At 36.6% G+C, this 20604-nt stretch overlaps 1 protein-coding gene and 1 long non-coding RNA gene across 3 annotated transcripts in view; one reads left to right on the forward strand and one right to left on the reverse strand.

Moving 5' to 3' along the window:
* The window catches only part of GPR158 (G protein-coupled receptor 158), a 340437-nt gene that overhangs the window by 308677 nt on the left and 11156 nt on the right, over nt 1-20604 (reverse strand). The gene's annotated exons all lie outside the window — the stretch shown is intronic.
* Nucleotides 3112-20604, forward strand: part of LOC102166141 — a 124100-nt gene continuing 106607 nt past the window's right edge. Inside the window, exon 1 of the long non-coding RNA XR_002336362.1 lies at nt 3112-3296. This is a non-coding gene — a long non-coding RNA (uncharacterized LOC102166141). The remainder of the gene's footprint in view (nt 3297-20604) is intronic.

A 20604-nucleotide genomic window follows, 5' to 3' on the forward strand; every position in this document is an offset into this window, starting at 1 on the left:
CTTAGGTCACAACCATGCCTCATATCTGATCCCTAGGCCAGGCACTCAATATGCCTCATGGTAGCCAAAAATGGAAAAAAAAAAAAAGTATCAGACGTTTCATGGAGATTGGATGCTAAAATAAGGGAATGTGGAAAGTTATCACTTGGGTATTTCATAAACATTGGTTGACTTGTTGACTGCCTTACCAACCAGGACTTCGCATAATACTTTGTTCCATATAGGTCATGACAATCATGCAAGCCCACTCTAGGCTCTACTTACGGTCTTTGGAAAGTAATACATTCAGTTTTCCAATCATTCAATACTTATTAAGCACTAACTATGGGCCAAAATTGTTCTTGGCTTTTGAAATACATTAATAAGCCAGAAAAAAAAAAAATCCTGCCTTCATGGAGCTTAACTCTAGTGTGGGACACACAAATAATAAACCATGGCTATAACAAATAAATTATACCACGTATTCCACACTAAAACATGCCATGGAGGAAAAAAAAACAACAAACTTCAAGCAGGTAAGGAGGATGGATGGGAGTAGATGAGGTTAAAAGTTTTTTTAAATGGTGGTCAAGATAAGCCTCACTGAAATGAGATTACTAACTTAACAGTTCATGGTATAATCACAGCAGATTTGTATTCACACTGGAAGGTACCAGCCACCCTCCTCAACAACATAATATTTCCCACATGACTACTACTGCCTGCTACATTTTGGCATTCCTCTTAAACGTCTTATTAAGAATGTATTTGTTAAAAGCAAAAATAAACAAATGGGACATAATCAAATTTACACACTTTTGTACAGCAAAGGAAACCATAAACAAAATGAAAGGACAACCTATAGACTGGGAGAAAATATTTGCAAATGACGTGACTGACAAAGGCTTAATTTCCAAAATATACAAACAGTTCATACAACTCAACAACAACAGAAGCCACCAAACAACCCAATCAAAAATAGGCAGAAAACCAAAATAGACATTTCTCCAAAGAAGAAATACAAATAGCCAATAGGCACATGAAAAGATGCTCAACATTGCTAATTATTAGAGAAATTCAAATCAAAACTGAAATGAGGTGCCACCTCATTGGGAGGTGGCCATCATTAAAAATTCCACAAATAGGAGTTCCCACGGTGGCACAGTAGAAACAAATAACGACTAGGAACCGTGAAGTTGCGGGTTCTATCCCTGGCCTCACTCAGTGGGTTAAGGATCCAGCATTGCTGTGAGCTGTGGTGTAGGTCACAGACGTGGCTCGGATCCCATGTTGCCATGGCTCTGCCATAGGCCGGCAGCTACAGCTCTGATTGGACCCCTAGCCTGGGAACCTCTATATGCCGTGGGTGTGGCCCTAAAAAGACCAAAAAAAAAAAAAAAAATTCCACAAATAAACATTGGAGAGGGTGTAGAGAAAAGGCAACCCTCCTACACTGTTGGTGGGAATGTAAATTAGTGAAACCACTATGGAAAACAGTATTAAGGTACCTCAAAAAACTAAAATTAGAGTTGCCATATGATTCAGCAATCCCACTCCTGGGCATATATCCAGACAAAACTATAATTCAAAAAGATAAATGCACCCCACTGTTCACTGCAGCACTATTTACAACAGCCAAGACATGGAAACAACTTAAACATCCACCCACAAATGAACGGATAAAGAAGATATAGTACATATATTCAATGGAATATTACTCAGCCAAGAAAAGAACAAAATAATGTCATTTGCAGCAACATGGATGGATCTAGAGATTATCACGATAAGTCAGAAAAACTAATAGTATATGATATACTTATATGTGGAATCTAAAATATGACACAAATGAACTTATTTATGAATTATATTCAATATCTTGTGATAAACTATAATGGAAAAGAATATGAAAAATAATATACATGTAAAACTGAATCACATTGCTGTACAGCAAAACTTAACACTGTAAATCAACCACACTTCAATAAAATTTTTTAAAAGATAAAATATGACACAAATGAACTTATCTACAAAACTGAAACAGACTCACAGACATAGAGAACAGACTTATGGTTGCCAAGGAGGTGAGGGGAAGGGATGGATTGAGAGTATATGCAAACTATTATATACAGGATGGAAAAACAGTAAGGTCCTGATGTACAGCACAGGAAACTATATTCAATATCCTGTGATAAACCATAATGGAAAAAATATGAAAAAGTACATATAAATATGTATAACTGAATCACTGTGCTATATAGCAGAAATCAACACATTGTAAATCCACTATACTTCAATAAATATTTTAAAAAGAATGAATTTGGAGTTTCCATTGTGGCTCAGCGGGTGAAGAAGCTGACATACTGTCCATGAGCATGCAGGTTCAATCCCTGGCCTCCACCAATAGTTTAAGGATCTGGTTTTGTTGCATAGATCTTTGATGCAACTGGGATCCCAAGTTTCTGGGGCTGTGGCAATAGGCAGGCAGCTGCAGTTCTGATTCAACCCCTAAACCAGGAACCTCCTTATGCCGCAAGTGAGGCCACAAAAAGAAAAATAAATAAAAGAATGACTTTGTAAGTATGAAACTAATAAAAATATTCATTTCTATTTATCCCACAACTATACTAGCAAAGTCATGTTTTCCTCAACTATCCTGCTACACTGAAAAAGTTTAGTGCAAGTTAGTGGAAATCTCAAAACCCTCCAGAGCTCCCTCAGGAACCTGGGTTAATTTGGGATTCCACGAGAAGCCAATTACTCTGCTCCCTTCCCTCAGAAACACGGCTTAAGAAATTGCTATCTTAATCGCTAAGCGTTTTCTCCTTTAACTCCTGGTTCATATGGGGGAACCAAAAAGTAACCACAGACCTGAAACTCAGCTTACGAAGCCCTCTGGGCTTTGTGAAAAACCACCAAAGGTAATGATGTGTGCATTTACCAGCTGGGAAATCGGCGCTGACTCATCTTCATTAGTGCCTGTGCCTCAGCGCCTGGAGACCTACAAAGCCCTCTGGAAAGCACCGTGACTTCCTACGGGGGAAGTGGAGGCTGTTTGGGGGATTAAGTGGGAAGTGAGCGCTCTCTTGGTGGCGAAAAACAAGCCGACGCGAAGACTGCAACGCACACATACCAGCAGATATTGGGCCCGTGGAGGCGTCGCCGCGCCTGCGCCCTGCGTCCCCTGAGCACGCGCCTCTGGGGCGGAAGTGCTGCTCCCACATCCGGCGAGCAGGCGCCTCTGGGAAACTCTGAGGCGTGGAAAAGTGGTTGCTGGTTTGCCGCTTGAGGACCGGAAGACGCGGGCCGAGAAGAGCCTGGTGAGTGCCCTCCAGATTATGGAAAACATATCAGATAACATCCCCCAAACCTTTCGCTGCTTAACCAACCGGACATTAGTATTTTCCTCCTCTGGGCTCTCTCACATCTGAGAAGGCATGAGCTCCAAACGGGATTCCTCTCCACCCAACTTGGAATTTCCCTAATGTTCTCTCTCCATGAATGGGCTTCCGTCCTTCCGGTTGTCGGTCGATAACCTTTTTGTTCTGAAACTCGCCCCTAAATCAAAATAGTTGCCACATTCGTTAGATTCACTCCCTGTTTGACCCTTCCCCTCAGTTTCCGCAATTTCCGTTTGATTCAGGCTTTCATCTCTCAGGAAACTAAAAAAAAATTTTATAGTAGTGTAGTAATTTGGTCCTATCTGGCATTGCTTCAGGTAAAGATCTCAGTTTGTAGGCCCTGACGTTTATGTGTTTTAGAGCCTTTCTTTAAGAAACAAATACATTATCATGAGTATACATTTATATCACAGTATGACCTTAGCTCTACTTCTTTATGTTACAACAGCTGGGTGGGTAGTCATATTATTACCAGAAAGCTTTTCCATACCAGGACATCTAGCGATAACTTAGCTATAGACCAAAGTGACTACACACTACTTTAATATATATTGCTGAAGAATCCGGAATTTCCCCTTAACCAATTTCCAGAAATGCCACAGTCTAGGGAGAATGTAATGGAGACAATTTATAAAGAAAGAACCATTCAGTAATATCTTACTTTTTTAAATTTTACAAAAGTAGTTGACCACAAAACTCATCAGTGTCCTTTCTAGGACTTTAGAAAGTAGTTCCCATACAAGCAAGGGGCCTAGAGTTTAAGCATAAAACACTGCTTTCTGTTTAATCTTTAAACCTGTAAATATGATCCTCACAATTCCATGCTTAAAAATATTTCCCACTTTGGTATAGAATAAAATTAAAGCTCTTTGGTATAACATTATATTTAGGTCCCTGGTACTTCTAACTTCTCCACCCACTCTCTTGAATACATTCATTGTTCCAGACAATTAAGAATTACATGTGGAGTCCTAAATAACTGGTTGTCTCAGAAAATCATTCTCTTATAGATGCCTTTATGTCTGAAGTCCCTTTGCTTAAGCCGCATTTTAACCTATCATAGCTTCTACCTGGCTCCTTTCTAAAGCCTTCCATGAACCCCAAGTCTCACTTAGAAACTAGTTCTCTATTCTCCCCATAATACACTGTACTTATTTTCTTCATATTACTAGCATGCTTTATTGTAATCTTTGATTTTTAATGATTTGTGTTTCCCACCAGATTTAAATTTCCAAGACCATGTCTTTGTAATATTTTCAGTCAGCTCCTAAATCAGCCCACACCCAAAATTTACCCTGAAAAGACTGCAGTTGCTAGAGAGATGCAAATAGTAGCTAAAATAACTATGATCAAAAAAAGGAAAGAGAGAGAAAAAAGCAAAGCAAACTGAAAACAATCATGAGCAATCATGAATGAATGACTGGAAAGAAAAATTGGATAGGTTGAAGGAAAGTTTCGAAATTCAGGTTTTGTTTCCTTACCATGTTACCTTGGACAATAATTTCTTTCTCCATTGCTGCAAAAAAATTAGCAGCAACAGCCCTTACAGTCAACATTGATGGAGAATCAGAGCAGAAGTTCTGTCAAAATAAAGAGTTGATAAAAACAGATGCTGGTAGACCAACTGCCATCAGTCATTTACTCCTAACCGTAGATAACCAGAACAGAATTTGGTGCCCAGCAGTGGGTTTCTTACATAACAAAAGCTTATAACATGTGACATTGGCTTTGGGACCAGGCAGAGGTAGGAGCTGGAAGGGCCTCAAAGAGATGGTTAATAAAAATGGGAATATGTTGGTGAGTCTTAAAGGACAATATAGAAATGGTATTGAAGACAGAAGTAAAAGCAAGCTTTATTACATAGTAGTTGGAAAGTTTGGCAACACTGTCACCTATGAACAAATGAACTTTTGGATCTGGCTAAGGAAGTTTCTGAATAAAATGCAGAGAGTATTACCTGGCATTTTCTAGCAGACTATGATAGAAAACAAAGAAAATTATGGACTAAAAAGAACTGTTTTGGTTTGTGCTTTTAAAATTTTTTAATTTTGGTAAAATATATATAACAAAATTTACCATCTTAACCGTTTTTAAATGTATTGTTCCAATAGCGATATTTCATGTTGTTGTGCAGCCAATCTAGTACCTTTTTCATCTTGCAAAACCACAATTCTATACTCACTAAATGACAATTTCCCATCCTCCTACTCTCCCCAGCCCCTAAATTGGAATCACAATTCTAACTTCTATCTCTAAGACTTTGACTGTTCTAGGTATCTCATATAAGTGGAATCATAAAATATATGTCTCCTTATGGCTGCTTTATTTCACTTAGTATAATGTCCTCAAGTTTCAACCATATTGTATCTTGTGTCAGAATTTCTTTCTTTTTTAATGGAATAATATTACATTGTATGTATATACCATCTTTGTCTATTCATTTTGTGTTAGTGCTGTTATAGAGCTGCTTATTTTTTGAGTGAAAACTTGAGGAAATATTAAAGAGCCATGATTTGAAAATAAAACTGTTGCACATCCCCAGTCTCTTCTAGCAAAACAATTCTCAGAATAGAAATGACTTCAGAGCAAAGAACTACCTCAGGGTGGGTCTGGAAAATCCTTTGTTAAGACCTCAGGAAGATCTAAGGCAATGTTTCATAGAGGCTTTCAGCTAGACTAAAGGACTTCTAATGATCTTATGGGGATGCCTCATAGACCTTCTTGTTAAACAATAGGGATTATAAGATTCTCAAGGCTTTATTGCACATAAACCACAGGGCCCAAGGTAGAAAATTTGTAAATGTAGCTTCTGTCTAATAGAATGAAATTCAGTAAGATTCATAGAAAACCCACAACATTTTTCAATGAATAGCATAGGTTTGGAGCACTGTCATCTTGAATTAAAAGGTGAAGAGATAGTACAACATTTTAAGACACCTCCCCACCCACACCCTTATGTGGCCAAGAAGCAGGCTGAGAAGGCCACTTAGTTGCAAACATGTCAGCTTCTTAGGGAAAAAGGAAGGATAGCTCAGAAGACAGAATCAGGAGCCCAGAGGGTAAAACCAGGATCTTCAGAGAATTTTCCGAGGGAGCAGAATTGGTCCTAATAAAAAAATTGGCGATGTGTGTTGAAGTGAATCTAGGAATTGCTGTAGACTAGTAACTGCTATGTGTATCTCGTTCCCCTTCTTTTTTAAAGTATTACTGTAGTTGTCCTATCTCTTTATCACATTTGGATGTTGCAGGGCTATTAGTGCGAGAGGATAGATAATATTTCCTTACAGGTTTTCAAACTGAGAGGTACTATTCTTGAGGAACCATACACATAGTACTCATGCTCATCTGGATCTCATTCAGATAGCTAAATCCTGACTTTAGACAGTATCACAATGACATGAGACTTTGGGGGTGGAGGGCTTGAGAGTGGTAAGTGTATTTTGCATATAAGAATCACAAATACTCTGAGATTATCCTGCTGTGAGTAAATGCAAAATGCCAGATGGAATAAATGTAGAAGGAGAGTTTACTGACCAGTGCCCATATATTCCCCCGGCTATTCCAAACATCTCAGCCCAGTTGCCAGATATATGAGTAAGGAAGCCATCTATTGACACAACTATACTTTTAATTTTTTAAAAATGGAAAAAAATAGGATCAAAAATTTTTAAAAACTATGTTGAATAGTAGTGGTGAGAGCAGACATCCTTGTCTTGTTCCTGATCTCAGCAGGAATTCTTTCAGCTTTTCACCATTGAGTATGATGTTAGCTCTGAGTTTGTCATATATGACCTTTATTATGTCGAGGTGGGTTCCCTCTATGCCCACTTCCTGGAGGGTTTTTACCAGAAATGGGCGCTGGACATTGTCAAAAGCTTTTTTTGCATCTATTGAGAGGATCATGTGGTTTTTATTCTTCAGTTTGATAATGTGTATTACACTGATTGATTTGCAGATACTGAAAAATCCTTGCATCCCTGGAATAAATCCCTCTTGATCATGGTATGCGATCCTTTTAACATATTGCTGAATTTAGTTTGCTAGTATTTTGTTGAGCATTTTTGCATCTATGTTCATCAGTGATATTGGCCTATAATTTTCTTTTTTGTGGTATCTCTGTCTAGTTTTGGTATCAGGGTGATGGTGGCCTCATAGAATGAGTTTGGGGGGGTTCCTAATGGAATATTATTCAGCCATAAAAAGGAATAAAATAATGGCATTTGCAGCAACGTGGATGGACCTAGAAATTATCATGCTAAGTGAAGTTAGATAATGAGACACAGATGTCAAATGCTATCACTTATATGTGGAATCTTAAAAAGGGATACAATGAACTTCTTTACAGGACAGAAACTGACTCACAGACTTTGAAAAACCTATGGTTACCAAAGGAGATAGGTTGGGAGGGAGACACAGAGGAATGGGCTAGGGGTTTGGGACAGAACTGTTTTAAAATTGGGTTGTGATGATGGTTGTACAACTGTAATTGTAATAAAACTCACTGAGTTTTTAAAAAATCAAAGAGATATATTCTTTAAAAAAATTTTTTGTAAAAGTACCCATCTTAGAGGTGGATCTTTAAGCCCCAGCTGATACTACATACATTAGAAACAAACTGCTTAGCAAAACCCTTCCCAGGTTTGTGATCCACAGAACTGTGAGAAAAATAAAATGCTTGTTTTATGCCCCTATGTTTTTCAGTAATTTGTTATGCAGAAATAGGTAACTGGAACATCTAACCAATATAGACACTGTATATTAAGAAAAGAAACAGTGAGTTAAGAGGATGTAGCCACCAAAAACATATATGCCCCAAGTGCATATGTGTGTGCTTGTGTGTGTTTTTATCAACAATTGACATGAGAGAAATAGTAAAACAGTTGTAGCTGGAAATTCTGACATACCTCTCTGAGAAACTGATGGGATCGAACAGAAAGAAGCATTTAGCAAATATCTCAACATTATAATTATTACATTATAATTATAATTACTTAAGCTGCTTAGGTATATATTCAGCTCTTCCTGTGGTAAATAATTCACTTTGTTTTAACATGTACATAGTATTTACCAACTATTTGCCAAAAATAAACCAGAGATAAAATTTCAGAGGGAGCCTCAGATTCCAAAGGATCAGTATCATATACATTATTTCCTTAAGTCATAGTATATTAAATTATAAATTAAGTTTCTTAAAATGATAGCTTAAATACATCTCACATGTCTGGAAAATAAAAATAAATCCCTAAATAACCCTCAGGTTGAAAAAGAAATGAATGGATAAATTTGACTGGCAGTGAACACACTACAAGTAAAAAAATTCTATAGCAAGGTTTAGAGAAATTCTCCTGGGGCAGGGAAAATACAGGTTACACCTAAAGCATCATTTTCAGAAAACAAAACAAGGGCATGTCAAAGAACACACGAGCCAACTTAAAAGAGTTCCCAATTGTGAGAGTTGGAGCAGTTTAAGCAGTGAAATAAATAATGATGATATTGTATTCAACCCCCAAAATAAGCATTCTTAAATCCATACTCATAAATAAATGACTAAGCAAATAAATGAGGAAGAGGAGATAACTCTTTGTTACAAAATAATTTCAACCCATAAATTTAGAAGGAACAAGGGAAATAAAAAAATTATTATTAGAATACCACACTAATAATTGTTGCAGGCAAGACCTGCTGATAAATCCTAAAATTAATGGGAAAAACCTTAAGAAACAGGATATCTGAATAAGCTCAAAGCATTTCCCCCCAAACATTTATTCATTACTGTAGTGGTCTTAACATATGTCCAGAATTCTTTGATGCTCCTCCTCCAGGGAGAAGTTAATTCACCTTCCCTTGAGTGTGAGCCTAACTTAGTGAATTATTTAGAATAAAATAGAGAAAGGCAAAAATAGTAACTGTAGAGTGGAGAAACTTGACATACACCACAGTAACCAAGGATGAAGGCATTACCAATAATACATATTGATACTATGTATTCTGGTATGATGCAGTGAGAGGCGTGTTTCCTCTCTGCTGTATTCTTCCCAAAAGTCCATAACTTCAGTCTAATCATGAGAACCATCAGACAAATCCAAATCGAGAGATATTCAACAAATACCTTACCAGTATTCTTCAAAAGTGTCAACTGATGGTTAATAACATATGATAATATCATTTAAAAGCAAGGAAAGACTATGAAACTATCACAGATTGGACGTGATATAGTAGTTTGCTAGGGTTGCCAAAGTACCAAGACTGGGTGTTTTAAACAAAAGAAATTTATTTTCTCATAATTCTGGAATCTAAAAGCCCAAAATTATGATGTCATTAGGCTAGGTTTCTTCTGAGGCCTCTCTCCTTGGCTTGTAGATGGCCATCTCTCTATTTCTTCTCATGGTCTCCTCTTTGTATGTCCTGCGCCCTGATTTCTTCTTATGATAATGTACTGGATTAAGGCCCATTCTAAATCCTTATTTTAACTTAATTACCTCTTTAAAGATCGTGTCTCAAAATATAGTCACACTTAGAGGTACTAAGAGCTAGGACATCTTCAAATGAATTTGGAGGAAACATGATTCAGCCTATAAAATATGGTATCCTATTTTGGCTCTCAGAAGAGAAACAGAACATTAGTAGAAAAATTGAGGAAATCTGAATAAAACTTATAGTTTAGTTAATAGTGTTGTACTAATATTAGTTTTGACAATTTTATGTAATATGTAAATGTTATAGGAAGCTGGATGAATGTATATGGGAATTTTTCTGTATTATCTTTGCTAATCTTCTGAAAGTCTAAAAATATTTTAAAATAGTTTAAAAAATTTAGTTACTGAAAAACCAAATTTCTTTGAACAAATAAGGAGATTCAAGAATTAATGAGGAAGTTTTCAAATAAACAAGAAGTAGGCAATTAAACAGTACACAGAATGAATAGATACAAAAGAATGTTTTAAAAAACAGAATTATGATTAATTATTCTGTAACATATTTTTGAAAACTTGAGGAAATGAACTAAAAGGATAAGCTGATGGACGATGTAAAATGCCAAATTTTCCCCAAGACAGAATACAAAATTTGAATACAGGAGTTCCTGTCATGGCGCAGCAGAAATGAATCCGACTAGGAACCATGAGGTTGTGGGTTCAATCCCTGGCCTCGCTCAGTGGCTTAAGGATCCAGCGTTGCCATGAGCTGCGGTGTAGGTCACAGACGTGGCTCAGATCTGGCATTGCTGTGGCTGTGGTGTAGGCCGGCGGCTACAGCTCTGATTCGACCCTTAGCCTGGGAACCTCCGTATGCTGCGGGTGCAGCCCTAAAAAGACAAAAACAAACAAACAAACAAAAAAACAATACAACCATAGGCAGAAAAAAATTTTGAGTCAAGTCACATCCCAGAAGGCTTTAGCCCTACAAACATGGTTTTGTATATGAATTCTACCAAATTCTTAAGCAAAAGTTATTTTTTACAAGTTCTTAAAACCAAAAAAGAACCAAAACTGTCTAATTTTATATGGTTTTGATTCCAAACCACATGAGATGATACCAAAAAAAAAGTTCCTGGGGAGTTCCATCATGGAACAGCAGAAATGAATCCAACTAGCAACCATGAAGTTATGGGTTCAGTCCCTGGCCTCACTCAGTGCATTAAGGATCCGGTGTTGCCAAGAGCTGTAGTGTAAGTCACAGACGCGGCTCAGATCTGGTGTTGCTGTGGCTGTAGCATAGGCGGCAGCTATAGCTCCAATTGGACCCCTAGCCTGGGAACCTCCATATGCTGCAGGTACGGCCCTCAAAAGACAAAAAAAAAAAAAAAGTTGTTCCTTTTTAACTATGCATAGATCCAAGAATCCTAAAGGAATATTGGCTAAGCAAATATTAAAATATATTAAGATAATTATACATCATGGCTCACTAGAGTATATCTTAAAAATAAAAGAATATTTTTATATCAGAAAATATATCAATAAAATCCAGAGCACTAATAGAAGAAGTGATTAAAAATTATATTATTGTTATAATCAATGTAAAAAGGCATTTTACAAAGTTATAACACCTAATTTTTTTAACAGTATACTAGAAATAGAAAGAAACTCTTGGTAAAACTTACTGCTATCAACCCAGTGCTTAAAGGAAAAACTTTTTCTTTAGGATGTTCCTTTAGAGTCAAAAATGTTTACTATCACTGATGCCATTTAGCATAATTACTGAAAGCCATGACTAATTCTATAAGGAAAAAAAATGAGATGAAGATCAGAAGAGATTATCATTATTTGTAGATGATATGGTCATTTATCTATCAATAAAATCAACAAACAAATATGAAAACGGTAAGAAAGTTCAGCAAGGTTGATGGATACCAGATCATTGTACAAAAATCAGTAGCATTTCTCTATACCAGCAAGCTCCAACAAAAAGTTTTAACTAGAAATATACCATTTAAAATAGCAACAGAACCCATAAATTCTCTAGTAGTTAACTTACTCAAGAATACAAAAAACCTTTACTGAGAAATTTTGGAACTGTAATGAAGGACAAAATAGATGATCTGAATAGATGGAGACACATCTCATGCTCTGAAGGGGAATAACTGTATTAAAAATTTCAGTTTTCGAAGTTCCCGTTGTGGCGCAGTGGAAATGAATCCAACTAGGAACCGTGAGGTTGTGGTTTTGATCCCTGGCCTTGCTCAGCGGGTTAAGGATCTGGCATTGCCGTGAGCTGTGGTGTAGGTCGCAGACGCAGCTCAGATCTGGTGTTGCTATGGCCTGGCATAGGCTGGCAGCAAAGCTCCAATTAGACCCCTAGCCTGGGAACCTCCATGTGCCCCGTCTGTGGCCCTAAAAAGATAAAAAGTCAAAAAAAAAAAAAAGTTCTTATCACCTGGACCTATAAATTTAATGCAGAACCAATCAAAATTCTATATAGATTTTTTAAAAGAAACTTGATAGCTTACTTGACATTTAAGTAGAAAAATAGAAGTCACCTATGAAAAGGAGACGAAGTTGACTTTCCCCAACCAAATATTGAGACATACTACCCAACCATGGCAATAAAACATAATAGTATTGACAGGAAAACAAACATGGAAAGCAGTGGAACAAAGTAGAGAACTCAGACCTACATATGCATATAAAGCACTTATAGGTATGATAAAGGCTGATAGTGGTGGAAACATGGATCACTGAATGGTAAAAATAATAATTGGATCACTACCCAGTGCCATGTATAAAGATGTTAAAGACCTGACTGTGAAAGGTAAAACTTTAAAGGTAGTAGTTGCTAACAACAGAATATTTCCGTGGCAAGGCATTGCAAAACTTCTTAAGTGAAACCCAAAAGCATAAAGTGTAAGGCAAAATTTTGATCAATAACATCAGAAAATGTTTAAAATTCCATTAAGGGGGAATTATTATAGACAGACTTAACGGAAAGATAACAGACTGAGGGATTTTGCAATGTCTAAAATTGACAAGGAAATAAAATCTATAATACACCAGGATCTCTTGCAATACAACAAAAATATAAGACTCACAGCAGGAAATGGCCAAAGCTATAAAGCAGCAGTTTACACAAAAAGTAAACCTAACAGGCCTACAAGTACATGAAGAGACACTTAAGCTCATTAGTAATCAGAGAAATGCAAATTAAAATAATGGTGAGATATCACTTTACATTTATTAAACTGGCAAAAAGTTAGAAGGCTACATAATGCCAAGTGCTGGCAGGAATGTGAGGCTATAGGCTGCCTCCCTGCGGGTAGGTACATAGACTGATGCAGCCTGTCTGGAGAGCAATCTTGGCAATATTTTGTAAAATTACATTCACCCCTTCCTGTGACACAGAAATCCTACACTTCACTTCTCATGCAAGCCTGTAAAGGGTATATAAGCTCACCACAGTGTTACTGTAATGGCAAGGAGTAGAAGACAATCCGGGTGTCCATACCTAGAACTGAACAGTTTCTACATGCTGTGCAGCAGTAGAGTACTAGGTAGCAGTAGGGAAATGGGCTGGTTGGATATGTAGCAGCAGGAAGAGATTTTTGAAACAGAATTTTATAAATTAAAAGTAAGCAGAATAATGAGATATATAGCAATTATTTAACTAACATGATTTGCATACAAATAGGACATGAACAGAAGAGCACACTTCCAGGTTAGTTGCTAATGCGGTGGGATCAAGGGAAAAAAGACTTTTTAAAGGGGGCAAAGAAGAGTTCCCTGGTGACTGAGCAGGTTAAAGATTGACGTTGTCACTGCTGTGGCTCTAGTTACCGCTGTCGCGTGAATTCCATCCCTGGCCCAGGAACTTCCACATGTCACAAGTATGACCAAAATAAAATAAAATTAATTAATAAAAGGGACAAAGTGATTTATTTTTTGTTATAATATAACTGTAGAAGACTCTAGATTCCTGTTTCAGTCATCTTTGGGCAACTTCCTCACTTGAGGCCTCAGAAAACACTGCTCACATAAACATCTCTGTCAGCTAGCTCAAACCCATAATTATAAGTACGAGAGAACCAAGAACACAGTCTGATCCTCTCTAGAATATCTAGAATTTGACAAATCTGTCTTAAACGAGAAAATGTTCTCTTCCCCCACACTACTTTGCAGCTGACATGTGCAGAGAAGCTTGCCAAAACTTTACATAGTGACACATGTCTTCCATCTGTCTGTCTTGTTCTTGGAAGGCTTCTTGGCAATCAGGTCACACCTTCCTTAGGAAGATGTATGTATTTGCGTGGAGAAAATAATTTGTTTGATTTTTTAAAAAAGAGAACCAGTAAATAGAACATGAAGTAAGATAAATCAGGGGGACATCTATTCTCCATTCACAAATATACAGTCTTTGTATTGGGGGTCCTAAAGGTGATACTTTTTCAAAGTTAAGTGCAGTATGTATCTTAAAAGCTAGGGTTTAAAATTCTGTAATAAATTATTGTCTACCTAAAGAATTTGCTGTGTTTGCAGAAATAGCTGACTAATGTCTCATTTTATGTTTTTCTTTCACTGGAATAATTTTGAACTACATTCTATCTCAATTTTAAATGACAAGAGGACAGTTTATTTTATTCAAATTCACAGTGTTTCTTATATCACCTCATTGAATATGACCATTTCTAAATGAGGTAGAACAGTCCTTGTCAGGGAACCCAGTACAAAGATATCACCTATGTTGACTCATTTTATTCAAATAACAATTCTATTACAGAGAAAGTACTTTTCTTGTTTTATAGATGGGGAAAATAATGTTCAAAAAAGTTATGTATCCAAAGACATACTTTTTTTAATTACTAAGGAAGAAAAAAAATAAGAACAAAGTATATTCTGTCAGAGAAAATAAATGTCTAATATGAACACTAATCTGTCCTAAAATATACAATAATGATTTTATACCTTAAATTTCTGGTGATTTCATTGAACAAGTCATTTATGTTAGTGCTTGGCTACAACAGCTAAGTGAAGGTTATTTTTTGGTAGTAAGTTCTTAAATCGTTAAATTTCTTTTTCATATTGGTTCTTATTCATATAAATCTTCAAATCAAATTACCCATCTGATAATCTGCACAGTTTTTTGTTCTAAGTGACTTTTTTTTTCTTTTTTGGCTGCACCCACAGCATGTGAAAATTCCTGGGCCAGGGATCAAACCTGAACTACAGCAATGACAATACCAAGGGATTAATATTTTACACATAAGGTACATGTCAGCTATTTTTAGTAATTTTTCAAAGAAAGATATATAGCTTGTGCTAATGAATTCTTCTGATTTAAAAATACTAACAGTAAATAAAGCTATAAAATAAAATTAAAATGTTCCCATTGCAATTTAAAATAAAGAGTAGCCTTGAGCTGTGGTGTAGGTTGCAGACACGGCTCGGATCCCGTGCTGCTGTGGCTCTGGCATAGGCCGGTGGCTACAGCTCTGATTAGACCCCTAGCCTGGGAATCTCCATATGCCACAGGAGCGGCCCTAGAAAAGGCAGAAAGACCAAAAAATAAATAAATAAATTAATTAATTAATTAAAGATCATTGGTTAAATACCCAAGATATGAACTAAATATAGAGCTGACTTGTGTGCTTTGAACCCTTTAAGTTATCATTTATTGACTACACATTATGAGTAAGACTACGCTACACACCCTTAAAACATCCTCATTGAAACTGTTATGTGACATATTATTCTCCCCAATTTATATTACAACTATATATGGTCAATATCATTCTCCCTATATAATTGTTGAGAAATTTGAGATAAAAAGAGGTGAAATGGCATCCTAAGGAATACACCTAATAAGTAAAAGAACTGAAAACGATGCCCATGTTTTAGGTGTAAGGGGAAGAAGACTAATCAGAAGACCTAAGTTTGAGTTCTGTTCAACTCAGTGAATTGAGCATGTGTTTCTCTACCTCATCCTTCCACATCCAACTGTAATGTCGGTAAATAAATAGAAGAGGGAATGAGATGAAGTAGTTTACCAGAAATGTGATAATTTTCTGGGCTCATACTGATGATAAGCCAGAATGGTGGCAGCTAAGCCCAGGACATGCTCAGAAGGCTATAAAAGAGATAGAAACTGCTCATTAAGCAGGGTTTCCAGAAGATTTTAAGCTCAAATCAGTAAGTTTCAAGAGTGGAAGCAGAAAATGAGGTAGACATCAAGGTGATAAATTGAAGGATTTCCTTCTAAACATTTACAGAATTGGCACATGCTCTTTTTACATTCAGAGATCACATTTATCCCCAAGTTGAAAACCAAGGCCTATTCTGTAGAAATTGAAAGAAATGCCTGGAAAGACCTGAAATTTCAAAATGGTTATTAGTTCTCCCAGAGTGAAGGTCTAGGCTGAGTCACAGACTACCAGCTTCCTTCTAAGGCATTCTAAAGTGAATGGAGCCTGACAGTCAAGGGGGAAGTCTACTAAGAAGCTAGGCCTACATGTCCACCACAAGAGTCCATGCGATCTAGCTGTATACATTAACCTAGCCTTCAGTCATAAAAGTGATAGCTAACAAGGACCACATTTGAGATGAATGGGTAGCATAAAGAAGATCTGCTATGAACAAGCAAAATAACTGAAACTGGAAAAAACAGCAATAATTCAGGGAACAGATGACAATTTAATAGATATATTAATAGTTTCAAAGAGATTTAAGAAAATGAATACTCAATTATGAAAAAGAAGCAGAGCAAAGAAGAGTTTGTGGAAAGTAAGAGACTACTAAATGAAAACTAATCTGACTTTTTAAAAAGGTAGCAAAAATAAAATCTAGAAGGTAAAGTAAAAAGAAAAAGAACAGAACAGGCTCACAGACTTTGAAAAACTTATGGTTACCGAAGGGGACAGGTGCAGGGGTAGGAGGGATGGACTAGGGGTTTGGGATTGGCATGTGCACGCTGAGGTATATGGAACGATTAGCCAACAGGGAACTGCTGTAGTAGATAGAGAACTCTACCCAGATTATCTGTCAGTATTCTGTGATAATCTATGTGGAAAAAGAATCCGAGAGAGAATGGATATGTGTCTGTGTGTGACTGGGTCACTTTGTTATACAGCAGAAATTATCACAACCTTGTAAATTAACTATACTTCAATAAAACTTAAAAAATAAATAAAATCCTCTAGAAAGTAAAGTAAAAAAGAAAAAGAGATGGAAAATGAAAGAAAAGTTAAAAAATACAAACATCAGTCTAGAAAGTCTAACTATAAAAGTTCCAGAAAGAGAAAATAGATAGGAGAAAATAGTTTTAAGCCATCATAAAAGAAAATTACTAAGTGGAAAAGTCTAAAAAAGCCAACTAAGTGGTAAAGTTGATGAATAAAATGAATCACATCTAAGCACATCATCATGAATATTCAGAACCCCTAGGAAAAAGAAAAGATCTTGAAAGTTTCCATGAGAAGAAAAGAAAAGATTACCTGCAAAGGTATAATAAATCAAGTTAACATCAGAAGATTTTTTACCAACAACAATGAATGCTAAAAACAATGTAACAGTGTCTTTAAAATTCCGAGGGCAAAATGACTTTGAACCTATAATTCTACATTCAGACGAATAATCAATCATTCATAAAGACGATGTTTTCAGACATGGGAAGATTAGAAATTTTACCTTCCACAGAGTCTTTCTGAAAAAGTATTAGAAGAAGAATTCTAGAAAAAAAGAGGAAGAGCATCCAACACACAGGATCCAAAATTTCAATGACTTGAAAATATTTCCATGATAGTTATTGCTATAGCAATTTGTACAAATTATGTGACTCTCAATCAAGGAGAATGTCTAACAAAAATGTCAATTTTTTTTAACAATGGTTAAGAAGTTGGATGATCTTAGGAACAAGAAAAGTTATGGTTTCTTTTTGTTTAAAAGGAAGAAGCAATTGGCAACTGCATGGAGGGAAAATATGTGAAAAGTCTCAATGCAGACATGCACAAACTAAAGGTAATAACGGTTTTTAGCAACTGATCTAAAAAAGGGGAAAGATAATCCGTTGGTCCTTGAAATTTGAAACATTCTAAAATTGGCATAGGTTCAAATATTCAGATTTTAATTCTTGAAGCGACTAATGGTCAAAGCAGATAAGTGCTTTTTTTTTTAAACTGTAGTGACAGTGTAAATGTTACCACCTTTGATTATCTAAAGATATTGAAATAGTAGCAGTGTAAAGAAAAGAATAAAAATACTATTAAAAATTTATGAATATTAAAGTAACCAATAGGAAAATTTAAAAAATAATTAATAAAACAGTGGCAAGAGTAGAGAAAGGAAAAATGAAATATAAAGAAGCTAAATTCCACATTTATCATGTCAGAGAAGGTAATGATGATTTTATTTCCTACAAAGTTCATAATCCCAATTTTCCATTGCTAATGCTTTTCATTATAGATGCACTCCTGCCTATACTTCCTTTCCTATGGTGCAAAGTCTGCATCCTCCAAATTCACGTCCAGTCTTCCAGTCTCACTTCTGTATCTTGTGCCTGTCACTGGCAGTTTTTGAGGCAGCCCCTGACCTGACATCTTAGCCCTCATATTAAAAGGCAACAGAGTGTGTCAGGAAACACCAGACAACAAGACCTGCCAGTCACCAGCTTGGGAGAGGTCAGGGACCCACAGTATGTCATCCTAAGCTCCTGAAGGAAAAAAAAAAAAAGTGTTTTTCCCACAAGTTTGCCTGCTGTGCATCTGCCCTTAGTCTCCTGCTGTCTGTGTCTGGAAAGGGTTTCACTGTATAGGTTTAAGGCAGGAAGCAAGAAAAGCACCCAACTGATTTTTTGCAAGAAATTCCAGATTTTCAGTCTCCACTTCCCTTACCTCTCAACTATTCCAGTTTATTCATTCATTCTCAAGAATAGTGCTACAATAAATAGCTTATTCTTTGACTGAAATCTTATCAAGGAAATTGGAAAACCTAAGCTCCCAGAACTAAGGGAGCCAATGGGCAGGAAGACCAAGACTGAAAGGAGGAAAGAAAAATGCAAAGTAAAAAAAAAAAATGAAGATAAGCCCACAAAATGCATATCACTACAGGGCTAGAAACATTTAAAGCACTTACATTAACATGTTTCTGTATTCTAACCATTTACTGAGCACTTCCTGCATACCTTACTCTCATCTTCTGTATCAACCCCCTCTCACTACCTTCCAGCAACATTAACTTTCTTTCTACTTTTAGAGCATTTGAAGCTGTTTCTATCTCAAAGCCTTTGTTCTTGCTCTTTCCTCATCTCAAGCATGGTTACCTAAGCTTGTTTCATGGCCGTCTCCTTCTCATCCTGTTTTTCTTAACTCAGAGTCACCTCTGAGAGAAGTGTTCCCTGACCACTCTTATTTACTGCATTTCACCTTTCTCACAGCCATTCTTTACCACATCATACTATTTCCTTATAGTATTTGTGTCTGTCCAGAATTATTTATTTTGCTTGTTTGTCATCTATGTGCTGCCACCTCCAAAAAAATTCATGGCTAGAGGGATTTTTGTTGTTTCCACTATTATATCCTCTCTCTATATATATATAAACACACACATATCCCTAGCCAGGAGCATGTTGCATACCTTTCTTGGGCAGAGGTGGGGAGGGCACATCCATGGCATGTAGAAGTTCCCAGACCAGGAACAGAATCTGAGCCACAGCTGCAGTGATGCCAGCTTCTTAACCCACTGCCACAGCGGGAACTCCTACCCTTTTTTTTTTTTTAAGAATAACACATTCCAGACATTATGCTAAGCTCTTTGCATGTATAAGATTATTTATGCTTTACAATGTACTCTATACCCTTTGCAGATAAAAAAAATCCAGCTGCAGAGGGAATTAAATAAGTTGCCCAGTGTCACACAGTAAGTTAAAGTAGAAGCTCATGGATTCAAATCTAAGTTTATAATACCCAAGCCGTTTTTCTTAGACACTATTCTATACTTCTTGAAATATGCAAAGCACTGTCAAAAGGCAGTGAATATGGGAAGTCATGAAATGTGGTCCTTGTACTTGAAGGACACACATAACTGATTGGGGAAATAGGCTGTTTACATAAAGAGACAAATTTTAGGAACAAAAGGTAGCTGCTCATCTGGTAGTTCTGTTTTAAAGGTGAGGAAACAGCCCAAAATAAATTGAGGGAGGGACCGCATGGAGCACAGTGGCTCAGCATTCCAGCGCTCAGCACCTTGGATCTCCCTGCCTTCATTACCTCTTAGTCATTCTACCCGCACCGGGAGGGTCACACACAGTACTGGAATGCTTCAGATACCCAGAATGGCCTGCAACCAAGTTTTTCAGACAATTAAAACTGAAGTTGCTAAGGGTTTACAACTTTTAATTCTTATTCTTAAAATCTTATAAAAGGAATTATGTATGTGTTACCCTTATCGGTTTACTTTTTCCCAAGTTTGTACTCAAGGACTAGCTGCTTCCGAATTATAAAGACTTTGTTTTTAACATAGACTTCTAAACCTATCCCCACATTATCTCATTTGTGGGGCCTAAGGAGGGCCTAGGAATGTATTATCAGGCTTTTCAGGTGATCCTGATACCCAGCCAAGTTTGGAATCAGTGAATAATGAACATAAATTAACATTTACTTGATGACTCAAGGTCTTTTTATCTGGGCCTGTTATTAAGTTCACTGCAGCCATAGCCAGTGCAAGAGATGGTTACCACCTCCCTGGATCTCAATTTCCTCATCTGTAGAAGTAAAAGTAAATTGGATTACATGATCTCTAGAATTCTTTTT

This window comes from Sus scrofa, chromosome 10, assembly GCF_000003025.6.
Source record: "Sus scrofa isolate TJ Tabasco breed Duroc chromosome 10, Sscrofa11.1, whole genome shotgun sequence".
Classification (NCBI taxonomy): domain Eukaryota; kingdom Metazoa; phylum Chordata; class Mammalia; order Artiodactyla; family Suidae; genus Sus; species Sus scrofa.